General features: G+C 38.7%; 1 protein-coding gene and 1 non-coding gene across 4 annotated transcripts in view; both read left to right on the forward strand.

Moving 5' to 3' along the window:
* The window catches only part of PIEZO2 (piezo type mechanosensitive ion channel component 2), a 455,202-nt gene that overhangs the window by 42,932 nt on the left and 389,499 nt on the right, over window positions 1-22,771 (forward strand). The window lies entirely within an intron of this gene.
* Window positions 14,139-14,244, forward strand: LOC129402833 (U6 spliceosomal RNA). Its single transcript, XR_008628873.1, has one exon. It is a non-coding gene; the product is annotated as a U6 spliceosomal RNA (small nuclear RNA).

Raw genomic sequence — 22,771 nt, forward strand, 5'->3', positions numbered from 1 at the left:
TCAAGAGTACTGCACAACATTTGAGGGGTTCAAAGTAGGAGGTGGTTACCTCCTACTTAGAAGCAATTATAATAATTATAATAATAATCTTAGAAGGAAATTTTTTTTACAGAATATGTATTTAATATGCCAAAAACAGTAACAACAATGTGCTTTTCATGTTCCTGGAGCAAGCAGATGCCATTGGGCTACACTAGCATGTGACAGGGACAAATGAAGATGTTACTGGCACCTGTTCAAGGAAATCAATGAACAGGATGACAGAGATACAGTGAGATATATATGTATATATATATATATACACACACAGTGATAAATATGTGTATATATGTGTTTGTATATATATGTACATATATATATATATATATATATATGTGGACTGGAGCCATAGCACAGCAGATAGGGCATTTGCCTTGCATGTGGCCGACCGGGTTCGATTCCTCTGTTTCTCTCAGAGAGCCCGGCAAGGTACTGAAAGTATCCCGCCCGCACATCAGAACTTGGCAAGCTACCTGTGGCATATTCGATAAGCCAAAAACAGAAACAAAAAGTCTCACAATGGAGATGTTACTGGTGCCCACTCGAGCAAATCGATGAACGAGGGTACAGTGCTATATATATGCACACAAGGTTCAACCTTTAACAACATTCTAGTGATTTCTTATAGAAGGGCTTAATGGCCCCTCAGTGAAATACAACAATCTTCACACTCTTTCCTCTAAGGAAACTTTTTTGTAGCATTTTCAGTGGTTTTTCATAACAAACAATACAAAATATATTACTTTGGTTTTGCCTTGGAGGAAAGGTTGGGGTTTGAAATGGAAACATCCAAAATATGGTGGTGGGGTAATGTTGGTGGGATTGGTGTTCGAATATTAAATGTAATCAAATATTGTGAACTATTTTATATAATAAAAATTTTTTTAAGCTCCATAACAGAAATTGCTTAATATAAAAAAGCAACAAATTCTGCCTATAATGGAAGGAGAAGTGCAAAGGAGTCCCTGGAACGTGAAAAACCAGAGAAGTGAGTCCTTCATTCAGTCATGGGTGAAGTGCAGGGGCAGGGCTGCAGGCAGGACACGGGACGACCTTCAGCCTGGCATTGATTCCATCAGAGCTTCTTGGAAAGAGACACGGGGTTATTTTTTTCCTACATAAATTACCTGGAGCTCATGCCATTTCTTTCGAGTGAAACCAATCCCACAGCCCTATCTGATGAATCAGATCACAATTCCTTCCTGAGCCAAAGACAGCCTTGCACAGGCTGGCACGAGAACAGTGAATCGCCTCTGAAGTGCTTGGTATACAACTGGGGCTGCTAGAAGTACTCTGTGCTCCCAGGCTTGGGATCTCTGATATGAATTGCATGGAGAGATAGAGTTATTTCAGAAGAGATGGCAACTTTTTCTTGTTTTTTATGCTTGGATCTGAATAGCTGTGACTATCATCTCCTATTGTCTTTTCCTTGCAGTTGTAAAGAGTTCCGTTGTAATTTGCTAACATCATAGGTGAAGCTCAAAGGTTTGAGAAGAAGCATTGAATCCAAGTGCAGTAAGCTAAACAAGATTGGGGTTTGTGCAGAAGGGAGCCATTTTACTGATGATAATTCTACTCCACCTAAACGTTCTAGTGTGTTTGTTTTAAGTCTATATAATGCAACCAGACTGGTATAATGACTTATTGAAAGAGGCATATGCTTTCTGAAGAAGATTATCAACCTGGAATGATATTTCATTACTTAGTACATCCATTACTTTAATGTAGTGGATGCCATTGTTCACCATCAATACAGTTGCTGTGGATTTGGCTTTGCTGGAGCTATTGAATATTTCATGGGAGTCATCAGGTTGGAAGTATGATGAATATTAGAAGAGGATGAGCAGGGCCAGGGATAGGGCACAAGTGCTAGAGCATATGCCTTGCATGTTTGAGGTCCTGAGTTTGAGTCCCAGAACTGTTTTCCCATGCCTTGACACTGTCTGGTGGGGCTCTGGTGGCCCTCTTGTGCCCACCACTGAGTCATCAAGTTCACACCACTGTTCGGCTAAGTTTTACCAGGAATGGCCCCAGGTTTCCTCAGTACTTCTATTTGTATGCCCCCCCTTTTTTTAAAAAAAAAAACTATACTAAAATGTAATTTCTAAAAAATAAAATAAAATTTAAGGTTATGTCTTAAACGATTATCAAAAAATTCTGGACCAAATATGGACATCTTCTGCTGATGACTCTGTCCACTGTTGGCCTTTGTTTACTAACCTGACTGGGCCAGATCCAGGAAGTACTGGCGGGGAGAACCTTCACTAGTGTTGCAAGTGTGCAAAGAGGATTCCTGTTCCTGTTTGCTGTTTGAGTTACTAATTTTGTTAAATAGAGGATATTCATCTAGGTATAGAATTATTTTTAAAGAGATTTAAAAATAATTAAAGCTGATTTTATCTGGAAGTGTGGAGGAAAGGTGAGGAGAGAGAGAGGGAAGGGGGGAGAGAGTGAGTGAGACTGGAGGAGAGAGGGAGAGAGATTAGAGAGGAAGGGAGAGAAAGAGAGAGAGAGAGAGAGAGAGAGAGAGAGAGAGAGAGAGAGAGAGAGAGAGAGAGAGAGAACAAGCTCAAGAGAGAATGTGAGCTTTTCCAGAGTGGTGGAGGAGCCCCAGTACACATTCTGGCATTAGATATGCAAGTCCACATCTCAAGATGGAAGTTGTGGGCATCACATGTGTTCAGGAACCACATATAGTAGGGCACCACATGTGCTTGGTGCCATGTACCAGTGTCTGAGAGGCCAGAGGCAAAGGGCTGTTCAGAAAACAGTAGAGCAGTAGACAGACTGTGGAGAGTGCGTGAGTAGATCATAGTGGGACAATTGATTGAGAAGGAAGGCCCTCGGAGGAGGCATTAGCAAGTCCAGGGCCTCCTGGAAAAGTGAATCTTGCCTAAGGTCTGGCCAGTGCCAGTTAAGTGTATTTAGTTTTGTTTAATCACCTAATCATTTATGAAACAAAGACTGAGAACTTGGAAGGTGAGGCTGAGTTGACATTCTGAATGTTATTTGGATAAAAGAGAGAAGTGGACATATATTTTGCATGGAAGTTCAAGGTAACTTTCTACTTATACCCTGAACTCATTTAAGTTGAGTACCTACAATTGCTCTTGCCAGAAAGTCTATTAAAGCTTTTAATATAAAAGTTTGCTAATCTCACTGTTATTTATTTAAACTATGCTGGGAAAAATAAGTATATAAAGTTTCTGTTAGATACTGTACACTGGTTTCGAGTCAATGGCTCAAACCGAATATAGAGAGATTTCATCCAGAACAATAGATTATGTATAGGAATATCTCGTGTGTATGTGTGTGTATGTGTGTATGTGAGTTGGGGGGGGTGCGCCACACTGAGCTGTGCTTGGGGCATACTCCTGGGTCTGTGCTCAAGGATCATTCCTGGTGGTGTTCAAGGGACCATAAGCAATGCTGGGGATAGAATTGGGGTCCTCTATATGCCTTGCTCCCTAGGTACATTTTTCTAAAACAATATAATGGCTAGGCCAGGGATGTAGTTCAACAGTAGAGTATATGCCTTGAATGCATGAGGCCTTGGGTTTAATTCTTCTGAGACCATCAAACAAAGCAGACAACAAAAACCTACCCCTAATTCACATTCTACCCTTTCCAGTCTCTTGTGACTCCCCCAGCTGAAGATAAAAACTTCAAGTTGTTTGCTTTGGGGTGCATCCCTGAACTCTCTTACTCTTAATCTCAGCAATGGCAAGATGCTCAGGAATCATCTTGGATTAGGGAGTTCTTTCTGGAATCCCAGGGCTTAAGGAAGTTCAGTCTTGTCACACTGTATATCCCAATCCCAAAAATATTTCCAGCATTTCATGACTCAACCAATTCAAGCCAACAGTCAGGCACTAGGTTAGAAATTAGATGAGAAAGCACGCCTTGTTCTTTTTCTCTAGGGCTTACCCTACAATGCAGGTTGATTCTAAAATGCTGAGTGTGTTGACAGTGACCCAAACACAGTATTTGAGGATTAAAATACTTAATCTTGGGCACCCTTACTAGTCCCTATTTCTCTGAGGTGTTTCTTTCTTCCTGTATATGCCTGCTGTCTGCACAACAGATAGGGTTCACATTTATGGCACAACAGATAAGGTTCACATTTATGGTCACAAATTCAAACTATATGTCCTTCACATAAGTTTCAAAAAACTATTTTTTCCCTTGCACCTGTTCAAGGTATAAGTTTCAAAAAGTTATTTATTTTTTCCCTTGTTCCAAATCCCCTGTAATTTGGAAAATCTTCACCTAAGAATAAGTGTTTAACTCTTTTTCATTACCCTAGTGAGACCTTGACCAATATGAAATACTTATGTGTTTCTCTAGTGAGAACAGTCAATGATTCTCTTAGGTGAACTGTGGGCTTATCAATCGGTTATGTATTTTGTAGACTTGAACTTAGTCATACTGCATTATTAAACAACAGCATGGGAGCATCTGTTTGGTTATGACACACAGATTTGGATATTTCTCTGAGTTCCTTGTAACCAAGGTATTCAGGGGTTGCACTCAAGAAATTCAGGTTATGGCTTTAGTTGGATGGAAAGAATCAGAAAATTTCCAATCAGCTAAACCTGTCAAATAGCTGTGCCAAGTAAAAGTCAAGCCAACTTTCTTATTTTACCCCAAAGAAAGATTATCCAGAGTTTTGAAGAGCACCTCTATCATAACAATATCCCGATATCTGAACCTGTAGATACTGAATATTATGAACATAAATTATAAATATATGTTAGGAATATGGGTATTATGATTCATTATAATCACAGAAATTCTTTCTTTAGAAGTATAATTCCTAATCATAGCAGGCAACAAATCCCAATTAACAAAATATAAATACAAAAAATAAAAATGAATCCCAATTAACAAAATATAAACCTTTAACAACATCTTTGTCATCTCTTATACAAAATCTTAATGGCTTGATGGTGAGATATAGCAATCTTCACTACTTTTCTCCTAAGGAAACATTTTTTGATCATTCTCATAGGATATTATTGATAACAAGCACTATTAATAAATAAATTATTGATTAATATAATTAATTAATTAATTATGCTATTTATATGCTATGACCTGCTATGAGGGAAGACTTAAGAGGTGGTTGGGAAAATTGGAGACAATGGTGAAGGAAGGTGTAATGGTGGTGGGACTGGTGTTGGAATACCGGATAGCTATAACAAATAATCATGAACAACTTTGTAAACCATACTGTTTATATAAAGTGTTTATACTGTTTATATAAAATTTCCCCTTGGGAAATTGAAAAAATAAATTAATTTTTTAAGAAAATAAGTACAATTACTTTTTATCAGTTTTAATTTATGTGTGTGTGTGTGTAGAAGAGTTCTCTGCTTGTATCTGACTTGTAAGGAGTATAACATTTTCAGGATTTCTCATACCCTGACTTCTTAATTTTCATAATTATGTGAAAAATTCATAATTCAGTGAGTTCCTCAATGGACAAGCTTCAAGCACTGGCCACCAGCTAAGGTAAAACTTTACAGTATAGTTTTGCATCTTAAGTGGGGCATGCATTTTATTCAACTTTCTAAGTTATTAATAGTTGTTTTGATGCAAAAATAATAATTTCACTTGCTTTTCATCATGAAGAGTTCACACTCAAGAGATAGTAGGGAACTTCATTGAGTGGAGGCAGTAAGAGCATGTTGGTACCTGGGTTAAGATGCCTGTAAACAGGAGTTAAGGTGAGGATTAGTTGGTACTTGAGATCAAAGAGGGTAAGTGGAAATGGCCAGAAAAGAAGTAAATCAGGATTTTCAGGTTCAAGTGCATACAGAGCACCAGACAAGTGAAGAAGGTACAGAAAAATGCCTTTGCTTTTACAAATTTAAGGAACCTTTGCCACTGCTAACTAAGTACTGCAATGGGGGAGTGGCTAAAGGCAATACATACTGTATAGAATGAGAGTCTAGTTTTCCCCAGTAGCACTGTATCACTGCAGCACTGTCTCCTGTTGTCCATCGATTTGCTCGAGTGGGCACCAGTAATGTCTCCGTTGTGAGACTTGTTATTACTATTTTTGGCATATTGAATATGCCATGGATAACTTGCCATGCTCTGCCGAGTGGGCAGGATACTCTGGGTAGTTTGCCGGGCTTTCTGAAAGAGACAGAGGAACAGAACCTGGGTGGGCTGCATGCAAGGCAAACGCCCCACCCACTGTGCTATCACTCCAGTACAGTTTTCCATGGTAGAATATTATTTAAAAGAAATTGGAAATTGAATTCTTTATAAGAAATGCTTCATAAGTTTAGGATTTGGTCAGAAGAATAGAATTATTGTGTCTATTAAAGCATGGGGAGTTTCGGATTTATGCCACATTGGAAAGATGTGAGTAAAGGACTTCTCAAAGACAACCCAAGTCTCCATCTCTAATTCTAGGACACAGCCAGTGTCTGTGGCTAATATCCGCACCAGAGACTCTATCCTATTTGCTAAGTTGACTGCCCAGGTATTTTATGAAACCAAAGAAGTAACTTTTGGCTTTCTTTTGGTGCCTTACAGCACTGAAGTAAATTCTAGGAACTGGAAGGAAGTTGCTGAAACCTTCATATTTTTCTTCCCACTTCTGACCACATTATCAATTTTAAACAGCCTTATAATAGCTTCTGCTCCCTGTTTTATCTGTAAGTGAACTTCAGCATGGAACCCAGTGGGGGTGAGGGCACTGGGCAGAGCAATCCTGGCCTCACCTTTGTGTATAGAGGGACTAAGGACAAGGTGGCAGTGATGCCAAGCCAGACTCAGACAATCAAGCCCAGGCTTAGACTCTGTGTTTTGGCAGATGATCCACATTTAAAATACTGTGCTAGCCAATGAAGTGTGTTCCAAAGAAAATGAGTGTTTTGGCCAGAGCTGCCTGTGGTCAGCTGGACAGGGCATAGTGGGGAGCACAGGACCTGGGGCTGGGCAAAAAAGGCATCTGGAGGCAAAGCTCAGGCAAAAGAGAGTTAAGGAATGACCAAGGGCTGACTCAATCGATCCATTTCTCCCCTCTCCCAAACTCTAGTACTTCAAAGAAATATAGGAGCAACCATAGTTTTTCCCATATCTGTGATTTATGTTTGATTTTTAAAGAGCCCAGACATTTAATAGATCCATCCATGTGTGCTTTTTCTCACACTGCAAAACAAGGAACTCAATTCTGACTGCTGCCATATATAGGTACTATGTCAGATCCCACAGGTTAAGGGCTCAGTCTCATGAGATTGACTTTGTCCAGCTCACTTTGGGCACCAGTAGAAAGTCCAGTTTGTGATTTATATTGGGGCTGTGAATCCTAAAGTATAGCTTGAATGTTTAATATTTTGTTCTTTATTTTTTTCTTGAACAAATGCAGTCTTCAGTGATATGCTGCACTTAGTTTATTTTATGTTTAGTTTAGTGATAGTTTACACTCACAGTAAAGTCATTATTTTATAATTACAGAGTTAATAGCTATGGACATAGAATTTTAGTGAGAATTTTGCATAATTTCCGTGCCAAAGAAGTAGCACCAAATGTTTTATTAAGTAAATTTATAAACATGTTATAGAATAAATTTTTATGGCCTCTTTGTTTTCTGTCCAACTTGGTTCATGTTGATTTTCTCCTAAATCTACTCTTCTTGTAGGCTAACTCAAACCAAAGTTAATAGAAAAGGTAATTTTAGTAAAGTCTAACATATACTTGGAAGCACTGACAAACTACAAATAAAGTCTTCTGAATTTACAGTGTTTATGCAGGAAGTTAGAGGGAAAAAGATTTGTTTTCTTTTGCTGTTGGCTTTAATATTTTTATAATTAAATGATAATTTTAGCAGCTTTCACCAAAGTTAAAAATTACCTTATAATTTTTCCTAAATGTAAGATTAAATGAAGGAGGTTTTTAGTGACATTTCCACAATTTACTAAGACGTTTAAAAAATTTAAAAAGATAGAAATCAAAGTCACCAGAAAATGTCATTGTAAAGTTTAGTAATTATTCTGTTTATTTTTTTTTGAGTGGTCTTCATTAAAGAACATTTATCTTTTACTAAAAATAATTTAGGGGCTGGAGATCAGAGAAGGAACCTGAGAATACTGGTGGAGGGAAGATAAAACTGATGCCAGGGTTGGTGATGGAATATTGTATGTTTAAAACCAAACCATGAATAATTTTGTGAATAACAGTGCTTTCATAAAATAAAATATAAGGAATAAAAAGAAAAACATAGCATGCAAGCAAACAATTTTTTTATATATGCGTTGCCCAAATGATAATCTATATTTATATATTTACTTTACAGACGACTTATTATTATAAAATTGAAATAAGAATACAGGTGAGGCAAGTAGAGTCTTTTCTAAATTTAGGATTCAATATTAAATACATTTTTGTTAAAAGAAAAAAAGATTTAATCTCACCTTTTTGACATACATAATATATGACTTTCTTCTTAAGTAAAATTTCAGAAATACTATATAACTGATGAGAATAATTATTAAAATGTTTTATCTCAAAATATAGACTTTGTTTCTTCTCAAGAAGAAAAGAATATGTTGCAAAATATGTTTTAGATGTATTATATATGCTTAATGTATGCACACACATACACACATATATAAAAAGGAAAAAAATGACTGTTTTTATAAGGCAAAAATTTCAATTTAGGGCCTAAAGAGGTAGTAGAGCAGGTAAGGTGCTCTTGCACAGCTGACCCAGCTTTCATCCCAGGCATCCCTGTGGTCCTGTGAGCACCTCCAGGAGTAGTTCCCGAGTGTAGAGCTAGGAGGAAAGTCTGAGCACCACTAAGTGTGCCACCCCCAAAAAAATGTTCAGTTGCACCACAAATAGCACATAACACTGCTGGGCGTGGCCTCCAAAACACAATGAATACATATAAATAAATTAAAGTTAAGGCAGGGTCAAGGTTTCAGAGTTACTAATATTAAGCCAAGCATCGGTGATTTCAAATGTTGTATCATGCCATTGTACAACAATTTCTGTGAAGAGCCATTCACACACCACTGCAGAGCAAACAAAAGATTTTCTTTGAAAGGCCTGGTAATAAGTATCTGAATGCTTTGTCTTTTATTGCTGGGACTGTTTTCTTTTGGGGCTGGGGTGCATTGGGTGCTCAGAGATCACTCCTGGTGGAGTTCAGGGGACCATATAGGGTGCTGGGAATCAGTCCCTGTTGAATGTGTGCAAGGCAAAATCCCTGCCTTACATACTATTTCTCTGACCTTGGTTGCTTTAATTTAGAGAAGTAAAGAGTACGTCTTTTATTCTCTTGGGTGTTTCTTGGAAAGCTCCAGTTTATTTGTGAAAGCATTTCCCTATACTCATGTTTCTTGTACTTTACATATAAAAGATAGGAAAATTGAATAGAGCTACATGATGAATGGTCATGGGACCATGATATGTTGATAATCGCTGCCATATTAATTTGGTACAAATCACAAAGTTTTAGATGTGTTTAGGCATCTTGACCAAAGGACATAAAAACTTTGTTCATGTGGACCAGAGAGATAGTATCGTGGGTAAGTTGCAGATCAGAAGTGAGCTCTGAGCACAGCCTGGTGTGGACCAATAAGTCAAAAGATTTTTTGAGACTTTTCCTCCCATGTGTCCAAAGTGAAACTTTAAAAAAAAATTTAATTTAATTTTTATAAAATTGTTTGCAGTGATTTACTATAGTCAATATTCCAACACCAATCCAACTACCATTGCTCCTTCTCATCACCATTATTTTCTATTTCCCAACCACCACCAAAGCCTGCCCCAGTAGCAGGCCTGAAATGATTTATTTTGTATTGCTATTTCTGATTAAAATTATCAAAAAAGTTTTATTTCCTTAGAAGAAAGTGAGATTACTGTATCTCACCCTAGAGCTATTGAGCTCTTAGTATAAGACATTACTAATCCGTTGTTATAGGTTAGACCTTTTGTTTTAATATTTTTCTAATCCAAATTGGTTGCCTTCTACTTTATATTCCATTCAATGTGGTGTGATACTCCTGGTTCACTCAGTGATACAGAGTAGATGTCTCAAGGTTGCTTTCACTGATCTCTTTTGAGATTTATTTATGAGTCGCTGAATCATCACTGGTTAATGAGGTTATTCGGTGCCTGAGGCAGTTCATGGGTGTGACTGCCAGGCTCCCAGAAGAACAGAGGATGGAGGGAGGTCACCTATCCCCAACTCTGTGGGATCCTGGAGATTTAGGTCACAAAACCCGCATACTTGAGTTTTTCAACAGATTCATTCCTGGATGCGGCTTGCCGGAGCCAGTAGAGTCCAACCGAGAGCAAGGCACGATTGGGTTCTGGAGATTTTTGGTTGCCAGTGCTCTGTTTGGGTGAGTGGATGGCTCCCCCACCCTCCTTCAGCATGCCCTGGATCTAAAATTAAGCCTGGCGCAGGATCTGGAGGCATCTTGAAGCTTTCGAGATTTTTTTTTTATTCAAAGTGAAGCTTTAACTGTTCAACTAAGCATATTATGTTTTGAGAAGGATTTGAGAGGTCCTGATTGGTCATATAATCTATAGCAGAGGGACTAGATTTTCGAGAATATATGTGATCCATTAGGCCACTGTAATTCCCCTGAATCTTGCCTGGCAGGAAAATAAATCTAAATGCATTGCTGGTTGTTGTCCAACATAACCGTGCTTGTATTTTATAACACAAATTTTATGCAGTTATGTAGTTTTATAGTGAAACCTCAAAAAGCACTGGCATTCATTGAAATATTCCCCAATCCAGGCTAAACAGGACATGCAATATTGTAATGCTATTTACTGGCTTCTTTCAGACTTCTGTGGGATCCTGTGGATCAGAATGAAGCACAATTCAAACACTCATGTCAATTTTTGTTAAAAATTCACCACTGAAGATTCCTAAGCATTCTGGGGGCTAGAGCAATAGTAAGTACAGCGGGTAGGGTATTTGCCTTGCAGGCGGTCAACCTGGATTTGATCCCCAGAATCCCATATGGTCCCCCAGCACTGCCGGAAGTGATTCCAGGTGTGACCCAAAAAAAACAACCAAACAAACAAAAAGATTCCTACATTCTACAAGGGGAAGAACATGAATGGACTATGCTAGAGATACTCTAAGTGTTGGTTATAACTATTTTGGGGTTTGGGAAAAGACCTGGGAGTGCTTGGAAGTTACTTACTCCCAGCTGTGAACTCAAGGGTTGGTCTTGTCAGTGTGTGGGGGTCTTGTGATGCTGGCGATCAGCAGGGGCTCACTGCAGCAAGTCAAGTCCCTTTACTCTCATGGCCAACCAAATGGTAATTTTAAGTGTAGAAGCAATTGGGTTCATGGGGATACTAAGGACTGAAATAAGCTTTTGAGTCAAGCTCTTTACTACAGACCCAGGTAGTGCTTTACGTATAGACGGGCCAATTTAGAATAGCATACTTTCTATCTGTTCAATGAACAAAAGGAAAAATTCTGATCTTTCAAATTCCATTTTAGCCTAGGCACTGTCAATTGGGAAATAAGAGCTTATTTTGGTTTGCAATGATTTGGCTGTGAACCAATTTTCTTATAAGTTTCAAATGCAAAACAAAATCTTCATCAAAGAAAGTGGAAGATTTACTTGTTCAGTCTCCAGCATGACATGGCTCAGGGTCCAAACCTCACTACTTTGCTCTGTTTCTTGGCTCTGTTTCTTCTGTATTGGTGTCGTTGTTAATTGTTTCTTGTCCAGTGGCTGTTCAACCCTAATAGCCTTAGAATGGTAGCACCCATGAAAGTTGTCTTTCCCCAAGCTCTCAGTGGAATTTCAGACATGATACTTACAGTCTTTCTAGGAGCCCAGTACTGATTATTGCACCAGAGTGAGTGAGGGGTGAGTAGTTGGTGGGATAGAGGACCACATTGACTAAGTCTAGAACAGAGCTGGAGGATGTTGCCAAACACTTGGGAACTACAGAAACCATGTTGGAGAGGAGATTTTCCAAAAGGAAATGGTGCAGTTGTGCTCCAGAAACACACCATCCTATTGTCTCCACAGTTTGTAGTGACAACGGTTAACTGCATTTTCACTGCAGCTTCTCAAAACCATGCGATCTCTTTGTGGGGAAGCAGATGGAGTAAGCACCTTGTGATAGATGTGTCTACCTTGTGTGTGTGTGTGAGAGAGAGAGAGAGAGAGAGACAGACAGACAGACAGACAGAGACAGAGAAATAGAGACAGAGAGACAGACACAGAGAGACAGAGAGAAAGACAGAGAAAAAGGAGTCAGGGGGAGAATGAGAGAGACAGACAAAAAAGGGGAAGGCAGAGAAAGAGAGAGCGAAATGGTAGCTATTACAGAGCTTTTCCTCACTGATGCCACTCTTCTTGCATGTGACTAGTCAAGACTAGAGTGAGTGAAATCAGCTTCTCTAGTGTGACTGTGATACTTTAAATTATGATTAAAACATATTTGATTTGATTCCAATTGCTTTTTTTTGGGTAGGGGATGGGGAGAGGTTCACACCTGGATCTGCATTCAGGGATCACTCTTGGTGAGCTTGGGAGACCATATGAAGTGCTGGGGATAAAACTCGGTTAGACTGTGTGAGAGGCAAGGGCCCTGCCTCCTGTTCTATCTCTGACACCCGCTCACCCCCACCCCCTGCACCACCACCAGTTGTTTTTAAGCTCTTAATCCCTATGAATTTTCCTAAAGTCATGAGAGCCATAACTATGTCTTAAAAGACCTGTGTCAATGAGATGGCTTGGGCCTGCAGTAGAGAATGGGGGTTGGATGCCTGTGCTTGAGGGTTTTTAAGGGTAAGACCTTCAGTCTATATACATCCTCAATCTTTATTTTTACTTTATATTTTTCTGTTTTGGGTCACACCTAGCAATGCTCAGGGGTTACTCCGGGCTCTGCACTCAGGAATTACTCCTGGTGGTGCTCAGGGATCATGTGGGATGCCAGGGATCGAACCTGGGTTGGCTGCATGCAAGGCAAACACCCTACCCACTGTACTATCTCTCTGGCCCATTTCCTTGATCTTTAGTCAAGAGACAGAGGCATGAATTTAATATCAACCATGAGTGGCTAGAGATTTAATAAGCATATCTGTGAAGTAAAGCCTTTATAAAACCCCCAAAGGACACTTTAGGGGAACTTCCAAGTTAATGAATATGAATATTGGGAGATTCGGGTTGAATTGCATGCTATAGGGCATGGAATGTGACTACGTATGAGTTTCATCCTTTTACAATAAACTGGTGATCTCATACTCAAAATGTATTTGAGTTCTGTGAAGTGAACTCACCAAGAAAAGTAATGAACTCAAGGAGAGGGCTATGAGAACTCCCAGCCTAAAACCACTCAAACAGAAACAATTTAGACTTGCAATGGCACCTGAAGTTAAGGAGACAGAATATGGGTTGGGAGGTGGGGGGTGGTTTTGTCTTATCTGGCTGAACTTTTATCCTCTAGACTTTGACACTATCCCCAGGAGGATGATTCCAACTGAGTGATTAAAGGGCAGTTAGTTAGAGCTGAGTTGGTTGGTCACCAACTAAACAAGGGCAGGCATATAGAGTGAAAGTAACTGGGAACTTGTCAGATACTGAGCTGCCTTAGAAACAAGCTTAGACAGGAGACAGGTAGTAGCAGACCTTTCAGACAGCTGAAGGAGTCATGACCAAGATGGAGTGGAGTGCCTTTTTTGACCCAAGGGATAGAATTAGTTCCAGATGGTTGGGAAAAGGGCAAAGAGATTTGGGTTTAATTAAAGGAGGAACATTTTACCATTTAAAGCTGTTCCAAGATGGAATGTTATCTTGGAGGATCCAAAGTTTCCTTCCTGCTGGAGGAGGCTGATGTGTGGAAGGGATTTGGGAACAGTTCGGGATTAAACTAGATGTCTTTAGGAATCCTTGTATACTGAGAACATTGTCTGGAATCCATAGCAACAGGTTAATTACTAAAGTTCACGAGTACTTTTCTAGTTCTTTGAAAAGCTAGAAAAGAATTTTTATAATGCAGGCCAGATACTGTTAAGTCTGTTGCTTGTGCTTTGGCAACTTCTCTTTCACCAATGAGTTCATTTGCTGTTACTGAAAACTTTTCCTCCTGTGCTTGCTTGAACAGCACATATATTAAAATTGGTATGATACAAAGAAGACTAGCATGGCCCTGTGCAAGGATGACATGCAAATTCATGAAGTGTTCCATCTTTTTATGCCTAAAATGAGAAAGGGGAGAGAGAGAGAGAGGGAGAGAGAGAGAGAGAGAGAGAGAGAGAGAGAGAGAGAGAGAGAGAGAGAGAGAGAGAGAGAGAGAGAGAGAGAGAACGGGGAATGGGGGAAAGGGGGGAGAAGAGGTGCCTGCCATAGAGGCAGGTGGGGTGGGGGTGGGGAGTGGATTGAGGGGGTGGGAAGGAAACCGGGAACACTGGTGCTGGGACATTACATTGGTGGAGGGATGGTTGTTGGAACATTGTATGGCTGAAATGCAATTGTGAAGAGCATTGTAATGCTCTCTCTCGGTGATTCAATAAAAGAATATAAACAAAATACTGCTGAATTCTCTGTGGATGGAGGTCCTCTACTGACAGTGATCCACTGCTGCTAGTGACCTGTAAAGTTTTGAAGCAAATGCATAAAAACAAACAAAAAAAACAGTTTCCCCACAGAGCTACTTTGACATGGTTCCTGAGAGTGTCCTCCTGCAGAACGAAGGTATGACACCTGGTGTTTTCTCTGTGACAGCTTAACTGGATTCAGAGCAGGGTTATGCTTCCTGTGAGTCACAATCCCAGTGTAAATATTGGTCTACTTAGATATTTTTTTCTTTTTTAAATTTTTTTCTTTTTCTTTTTCTTTTTTTTTTTTTTTATCTTTTTTCTTTCTATTTTCTACTTAGATTTTTTTTAGTAGCCAGAAATGCTGACACTTCTTGCTGTCAGAGAATGGCTGTTTAAGGTACAAAATTCCTATCAGTAAGTATTGTGGGAGCTGATGGTTCCATTGCAGATTATTTTTCCAGATTTCTATATTATAGATAGGCCACAAAGCTTTTCGTTATTGTTGAGAGGCTCACTGAAATTTCATCCCCCACTGTTGCCACTGCCATACTGGATCGTCAGCCAAAGGTCAGTTGTTTTACTGTCCCCCTCTCCCCGCAATCATTCATAAGGAAACACATAAGTAAACTAGATTTGAATTGATTTTGTGAATTTGCACACCATAGCCAATATCTTTTTACAATTTTCTTTTATGAATCACAGTGACATTTTATAGTACAATGTTACTAGGTAACCATAGAGTAGTGAGGTGTTTACATATGATTTAAAAATCAATTCCCTTTGATTGTTTAAAATAAAAACATAGGTTTCAATGCTGTCATGTTTTCAAGTCTACAACATCCTCTTAACTCCAAGTAGCAGCTGTGAGCTCAGACTACTTAAAACCAAAAAAAAGAAGAGTTCTGATACATTCATGTGATTTCAGAAAGATTAGAGCGCTGTTGATTTTAGGATCATTAGAACACAGAATTCCAGTGACATTGGTTGTTTTTTTTGTTTGTGTTTTGCTGATCACTTTTTTGCTCTCTGGATAAACTCTATCATGGCAGAAAATTTAAATCATTGCAAGTCTGAGAACTTGGCTGATTCAGCCCCACAACACTGCATTTCCCATTTTTACTACTGGAAAGGAATTGAAATTTTTTTGCCACTGAAATTGACCATTGAGGTTAATTGAACTTTTTCTAATTGAACACCCCAAGGGTTGCTGAAATTCTTGTGGATGCCTTGCAAAGGCATAATATGGAATGTAATGCTGGAAAGAATCAAAGGGGCATCAGGATGCATAAGAAAATGCCTCTGATATTACATGATGCACTTTGAAATTCTCAGTGGGCAGGAGAATAAGAATACTGTTACCCTTGACTTTTAAGATGGACTCTGGCTAAGTTCCAGTCAACTTCAAAATCATTGCTTTAGCTTTAGTGATATTTGATTTTATTACATGATAATTTTTGTGATAATTAATTTCATTGCTTTTTAAAAAAGCATTCAGATGGAAGGAAAAATCAAATGGATTAGTCATTTGAAACATCAGTGGTTTTAGGAAGATAATCAAGTGGTTGTGGATTTAGGGCAATGGGTGTATTCAATTAAAAACCTCATTGAATAATTATGGAAACTTTTTGATGTCTCAACTTTTAAATCTTCCCAACAGAGCAAGCTATAACTTAATTAATGTACATGTCAGTGAGGAAAACTGGCCAACATATTTTATTGATGCTTCAGTTTTCCATTTCATCCCTAATCATTAAAAGCTCTATGTTGATGCATTTTAAAATATCATTAATTTTTGTAATACGAAAATAATAACTCAGAATTTTTAAATTATTTTAATTTTTTTTCTTTTTGGACAATACCCAGCGGTGCTTAGGAGCTTAGTCCTGGCACACTCCTTAGTAATCACTCCTGGCAGTACTCAGAGGCCACCTGGAGTTCTGGGCCTTGAATCCAGTTTGGCATCACTAAAGGCAAGTGCCTTACCCACTATACTATCTCTTCAGCCCTCCAAAGTATATTTATATATAGATTTTACAAACAAAATCAAAAATCACAGGTTACACAGGAGAAAATATATTAGGTATGTGACTAGCAAAGGCATATTATCTGATATATCAAAGTATGTAACAGTTTATCTGAAAAGGAAATGTCTTCAAGAAAAATATTTATTAACTTACAAAGAAGAAATAAAACTTACCAGTAAGTCATACAGAAATAAGAATGAACTCAGTAATAAATTTTTTAGTTTAAGTGATAATATTCCATGTCTCATCTGCTGTAAAACAACTTGCAAAATAAATGGAATAATTTAGTGTTGCTGAAGATTCATCTAACAAAGAACTTCATTCAGAATCATTTGTTTTTTCAGCTTTGGGGGGAAGTAAATTGGTATTATCAATTAAAATTTAAACTGTGCCCATTTTATAACCCAATCGAATGTCAGTCTACAGAAATACTGACACAAATGAACAGAGGTATAGGAAAGTTAAATACAAGATGAAAACATAAAACCTAGGTGTAAGGAATAATTAAATGAGTCATGATAACTAGAGAGACACCATATGTATATTTACTGATAATAAATAGCTTTTACTTACCAAAACAAGTAACAGAACACTGTCAGTTTCTTCTTCTCCTCCTCCTCTCCCTCCTCGTCCTCTTCCTCTTCCTCTTTCTCTTCCTCCTCCTCCTCCTCCTTCTCTCATGTAAGAAAGACTGGTATTAGCATAATACCCCCTAAAAGTTAATAATGAACCCTGTAAGAAAATTCAAAGTAGGACACAGAATTTTTATTTATGAACTTTTTTATTTTGTAAAGTTTATAAATAGCAATTTTGTTTTGTAAGGAAATATAGAAATCTTCAAAATAAACATGGAGGATTAATAATCTAATCACTTAGATATAACCATTATTAATCAGTTATAGGAAATAATGGTTAACCATTATTAACCATTATTATTAAATAATATTTTCTGATACTAACACATATACATTTATAATAAGTGTGTGTATTTATATACATATATAAGTGTGTATTTATCTTGTTTTGGAATTTTACCATGTATCAATATCTTTGGCAAAAATTGTTTTTATGAAAGATAAAAGCAGTGTTTATCAAATAAAATAAGATTACTAAGATTATCATTCTGACAAATACCTCTTGATATATGTAATACTAAAATAAAACACATGAACAGTTGTTTTGATAATTAATTGTTATAACAGTGTATGTTACTTTCTAAAATCATCGTATAAGTCATGCAATTTTGGACCTAGCAAGTCCCAGGCTGAATGTAGTCAACCAGAGGGAGAAACCTATACTGAATGATCTCATATGTGGGGTATGAGGAAACCTAAGGTGGAGTAACAAATGCCCAAAGACAGTGGGAAGAAAGAACAAGAGAGCTGATGCTTAATAGAAAGCCTGCCACCTAAGGAGGCTGGAACTATTTGTGGTGGAGGGAAGCATTGAAATGGGTGGAGTAGATGGTGCTGAAAGGTGGTAAAATGTTATGTTATGCATGAAGCTCTCAGTCACAGTACTATAACCGCAGTGCGGAAACTTATATATTAAAGTGCCCCTTGTAAAGGCAGTCTGGTGCATGGGGGCCAAATAGCGCAGGGATTGATGGAGGGCTGTGGACACTGGTGAAAGGATCAGTTTTGAAACAATATATACCTAAAACCCAATCATGATTAACAGTACAATCTCACAGTGACTAAATAAAATGATTAAATAAAAATCATAGTATGATTTTAAAAATCACAGATGACTATGAGCTGAAAACATGCCCTCTGTCACCAACATGTATCATTTTAAGGACAAACTAAACAAGGAGATTAGTATCTTTAGAGAACAATCAGTGAGGAAATCATTTTGGACCGGGATTATTTATGGTGGACAGTGCTTTATACAATGGATACAATTTTCTTTCTTTTCTTATCTTTCTTTCTTTCTTTCTTTCTTTCTTTCTTTCTTTCTTTCTTTCTTTCTTTCTTTCTTTCTTTCTTTCTTTCTTTCTTTCTTCTTCCTTCCTTCCTTCCTTCCTTCCTTCCTTCCTTCCTTCCTTCCTTCCTTTCTTTCTTTCTTTCTTTCTTTCTTTCTTTCTTTCTTTCTTTCTTTCTTTCTTTCTTTCTTTCTTTCTTTTTCTTTCTTTCTCTATTTTTTCCTCCCTCCCTCCCTCCCTTCCTTCCTCCCTTCCTTCCTTCCTTCCTTCCTTCCTTCCTTCCTTCCTTCCTTCCTTCCTTCCTTCCTTCCTTCTTCTTTCTTTCTTTCTTTCTTTCTTTCTTTCTTTCTTTCTTTCTTTCTTTCTTTCTTTCCTTTCTTCCTTCCTTTTTTTTCTTTCTTCTTTTCTTTTTTCTTTTCTTTTTGGGCCACACCCAGTGATACACAGGGGTTATTCCTGTCTCTGCGCTCAGGAATTACCCTTGGTGATACTCAGGGGACCATATGGGATGCTGGGAATGGAATCTGAGTCAGCTGTGAGCAAGACAAACACCCTACCTGCTGTGCTTTTGCTCCAGCCCCTACAATTTTCTTTCTTATGAATGAGTAAACTAAGGTGCTACATAACTTAGTAACTTAGTAGACTAAGCTAATGAGTAAATTCTTAAGCAAAGAAAAACATTTACACTAAATAAAGTAGGTTTGGAATGAAACTATTCTAAGACAGTCAGGCAGTGGACTTGCAATTTCGTGGGTATAGTTATTTGGTGGGTAGACTGTTTCTTTATTATTATTATTTTTTAATTAATGAGTCACAGTGAGGGTACAGTCACAGATTCACATATTTTCGTGCTTTTTCTTCCCTCATGCAATGTTTAAGAGCCCATCCCTCCACCCGTGTCCATTCTCCACCATCCATGAACCCAGTATCTCTCCCACCCCCCAGTCCCATCACCCCACCCCACTCCGCCTCTGTAGCGGGGCATTCCAATTTGATATCTCTCTTTCCTTTTGGGTGTTGTGGTTCTAAATAGGGGTACTGCGTGGTCATCCTGTTCAGTCTCTAGCCTACTTTCAGCTATTTCTTTTAAAAAGCATGTGCTCGGATACTGGGAACATTGGTGGAGGAGAATGGGAACTGGTGGAGGGATGTTAATGATCACTGTATGACTAAAATGCAAACATGAAAGTTCATAAGTTTGTAAATGTACTTCACAGTGATTCACTAATAAAATTTTTTTTTTAAAAAAGCGTGTGCTCAGGGGCTGGAGAAATAGCATGGCTGGTGGAGCGTTTACCTTGCACATGGCTGACCCGGGTTCAATTCCCAACATCCCATAGGGTCCCCTATCACGGCCAGGAGTAATTCCTGAGTGCAAAGCCAGGAGGTAACCCCTGTGCATTGCCAGGTATGACCCAAAAAGCAAAAAAAAAAAAAAAAGAAAAAAGTGTCTGCTCTCCTCAAACTGTTGCAAACCAGTTCTGGCCAAGTGCTGTGTGTTCCTGTCAGAGGCTCAGTGTTGGTCAGTAGTAAACACTGGAGTTGACCCTCTACACATGGGATCAGTACAAACCCTCTTTTCTATGGAGGGCAGGAGGACAAATGTTTCAGGCTTTGCTCCCCACCAGGTTTGGAAGCTTCTCTCAGTTATTACTGCCATAGCAAAATAGCAGCATAAACAGTATTAAAAATAATGGGCATCAAAGTTTCTTTCTGGACTGTGAAATTTAACTTTCATAGAGAGTTAAACATGAAAGTTTCAGGAAATGTTCTTTTTAATCCCCCCACCCCCACCTCGTCATCCAACATTCTTTCTTATCCAACATCCATCAAATTCTTTCTTAACTGACAGGGCAGGATTTGACCTATGGGATGTCACTTGCAGTCCCCAGAAAGTGGAGCTGGAACTATTTCCACACACCTAGGAAGTGTTCTGCACTGGAGACAGTCTTAACTCATTTGCTGTTATTGTCTGTGTTCAAGAGAAAACACCTTGTTGACTTTTGTTGTTTAAATATTTCCTAAACAAAGCCAGTGAAAATCTGTGGTCAGCTCTCATCTCTTGTGTGGGGACTGTAGGACCTTCAGAAGCAAGTTTCTAAATTTGCAATTTTCTGACGGGTAGCCGGAAACAGGAAAATGGATGTTTCTTATGCCAATTTTTTCCTTTTTGGTATATAAAGGGGACTTGGTCCCATAATCTCTTCTAAAAGTGCCTGCCAGAGAGGCAGGCTGTGGGGGGTGATGGGAAGGAAACTAGGAACATTGGTGGTGGGAATATGTAGATTGGTGAAGGTACAGATACTGGAACATTATATGACTAAAACCTAACCATTTCATTTGTAACTGTTTATCTCACAGTGATTGGATAATGAAAGAGAGAGAGAAAGAAAGAAAGAAAGAAAGAAAGAAAGAAAGAAAGAAAGAAAGAAAGAAAGAAAGAAAGAAAGAAAGAAAGAAAGAAAGAGAGAAAGAGAGAAAGAAAGAAAGAAAGAAAGAAAGAAAGAAAGAAAGAAAGAAAGAAAGAAAGAAAGAAAGAAAGAAAGAAAGAAAGAAAGAAAGAAAAAAGTCCACATGATTGTAAAATAGTAGATAAAAAGTTGATTTTTTACTTACAAATGGACAAAAAGTAGTACTGCGGAGAGCCGAGTGGGTAGGGCAGGAAAGAAAGCATACGGTTTGCAGAGTTGCATTTTAGTCTCTGTCAAAATCCTTTCTGAAAAGAACTGGAAATGGTCACATGGAAGTTTAGTAAGCTTCATATTATTAATGAAACAACTGAGGCTTGGAAACAGTAAGGTGTTATGTCTGAGGCTACTCATCTCTCTGCTGACATAGTTGAGTGTGGACTCAGAATTCAAGTTTCTGTGTGTTCCTGCCTGACTCTTTTACTTGAACAGGACAAGGTTCAGCATTAAAAGCTGAACAAATATCACAGAAATCAATGAAATGGTATTTGGTGGCAGGACATGGTTCCTCATGCTCAGAGCCCCTGGGGTCTATGGTGGACACGCCTGGTGGGATGGAGCCGGTGGTCCTCTCCTCCAGCTGTCCACTCAGGACACAGAGCCCTCCTTGGAAGGGCAGGAGAGGAGGAGCCTGGTGTCACCTCAGTCACTGAGCTCTCAGACTCTTGCTGCTTAGGTATTTGTAGATAAAAATAGTAAACAAGATGCTGGCCAGCTTAGTGGGAATCATTTTAGTTTTTGGTTTTTAGGTCATACCTCACAGTGCTCGGGGTTTACTCCTGGCTCTGTGCTCAGGGATCACTTCTGGCGGGCTCATTGTCCCTATGTGGGGATCACACGGTGGCAGGGGGGGGGAGGGGGCTAGGGATCGAACTCAGGTTGTCCCCATGCAAGCATCTGACTCGTCATACTATCACTCTGGCCCAGTGTGAACCATTTTAAAACAGATCCCCTACTCTTTTTCTGGGCTTCTCATCTTTGAAGCTGGGGGATCCTGGGTCAAAGATCCATCGAGCAGAAAAACAAGAAAGACTTCTCAATGTTGAATTTGGAAGGATTGACATTTCTTCCTCACGGTGCTGAATTTAATTTATAGTCTTCAACTAACTACAAAATAAGCTAAAGGTCTTACTGAGCAGCTGGGCTTGAGTATTATTTTTGGAAGTCTCAGGGATCAGTGAAAGGAAAATGAGACCAATTCATTTCTATCTCTTCCTTAATCTCCTGCAGGGGATTTCAAGGCTATTTAGACTTAAGGTTCCAAATTGGTTGAAGTTCTGATTTAGAGCCTCCGAATCTTAGGAAAGGAGGTTCATGCTGAGGTTATTACCTTTTACTAACCACAAAACAGGATATGCCTATTTCTTTTCCACTCCCTTTTGGTTCTCACTTGGTATGAATAAAACAATTTTCACTAGTATTGCATGAATTTGTTATGCTTTCCGTATTGTTCAGCAATATCTTTGACCACATATTGAATTCATTTGCAAAATGAAAAAGGGAATGAAGGTGTGGGCTGGGGTAAGAGGGTGGGGTAAATACTTGCCCAGTTTAAATTAGCTCTCACCTGGGGCAAATCATGAAGTCCACTCCTTGGGTGTCAATTTCCTCACTTTGAAAGTAGAAAACTGTAGAGTCCAAACACACTGAGAGTCCAAAACAGAGTTGGTGCCGTTTTTTTTACATGTAACTCCTGTCTCTGTCACAGAAGAGTATTGTGTTCTTGGATCCTGAGGAAGAGACAAGGAGACCAGTTTGACTTCCC

This window comes from Sorex araneus, chromosome 2 (assembly GCF_027595985.1).
Source record: "Sorex araneus isolate mSorAra2 chromosome 2, mSorAra2.pri, whole genome shotgun sequence".
In the NCBI taxonomy this organism is placed as follows: Eukaryota; Metazoa; Chordata; class Mammalia; order Eulipotyphla; family Soricidae; genus Sorex; species Sorex araneus.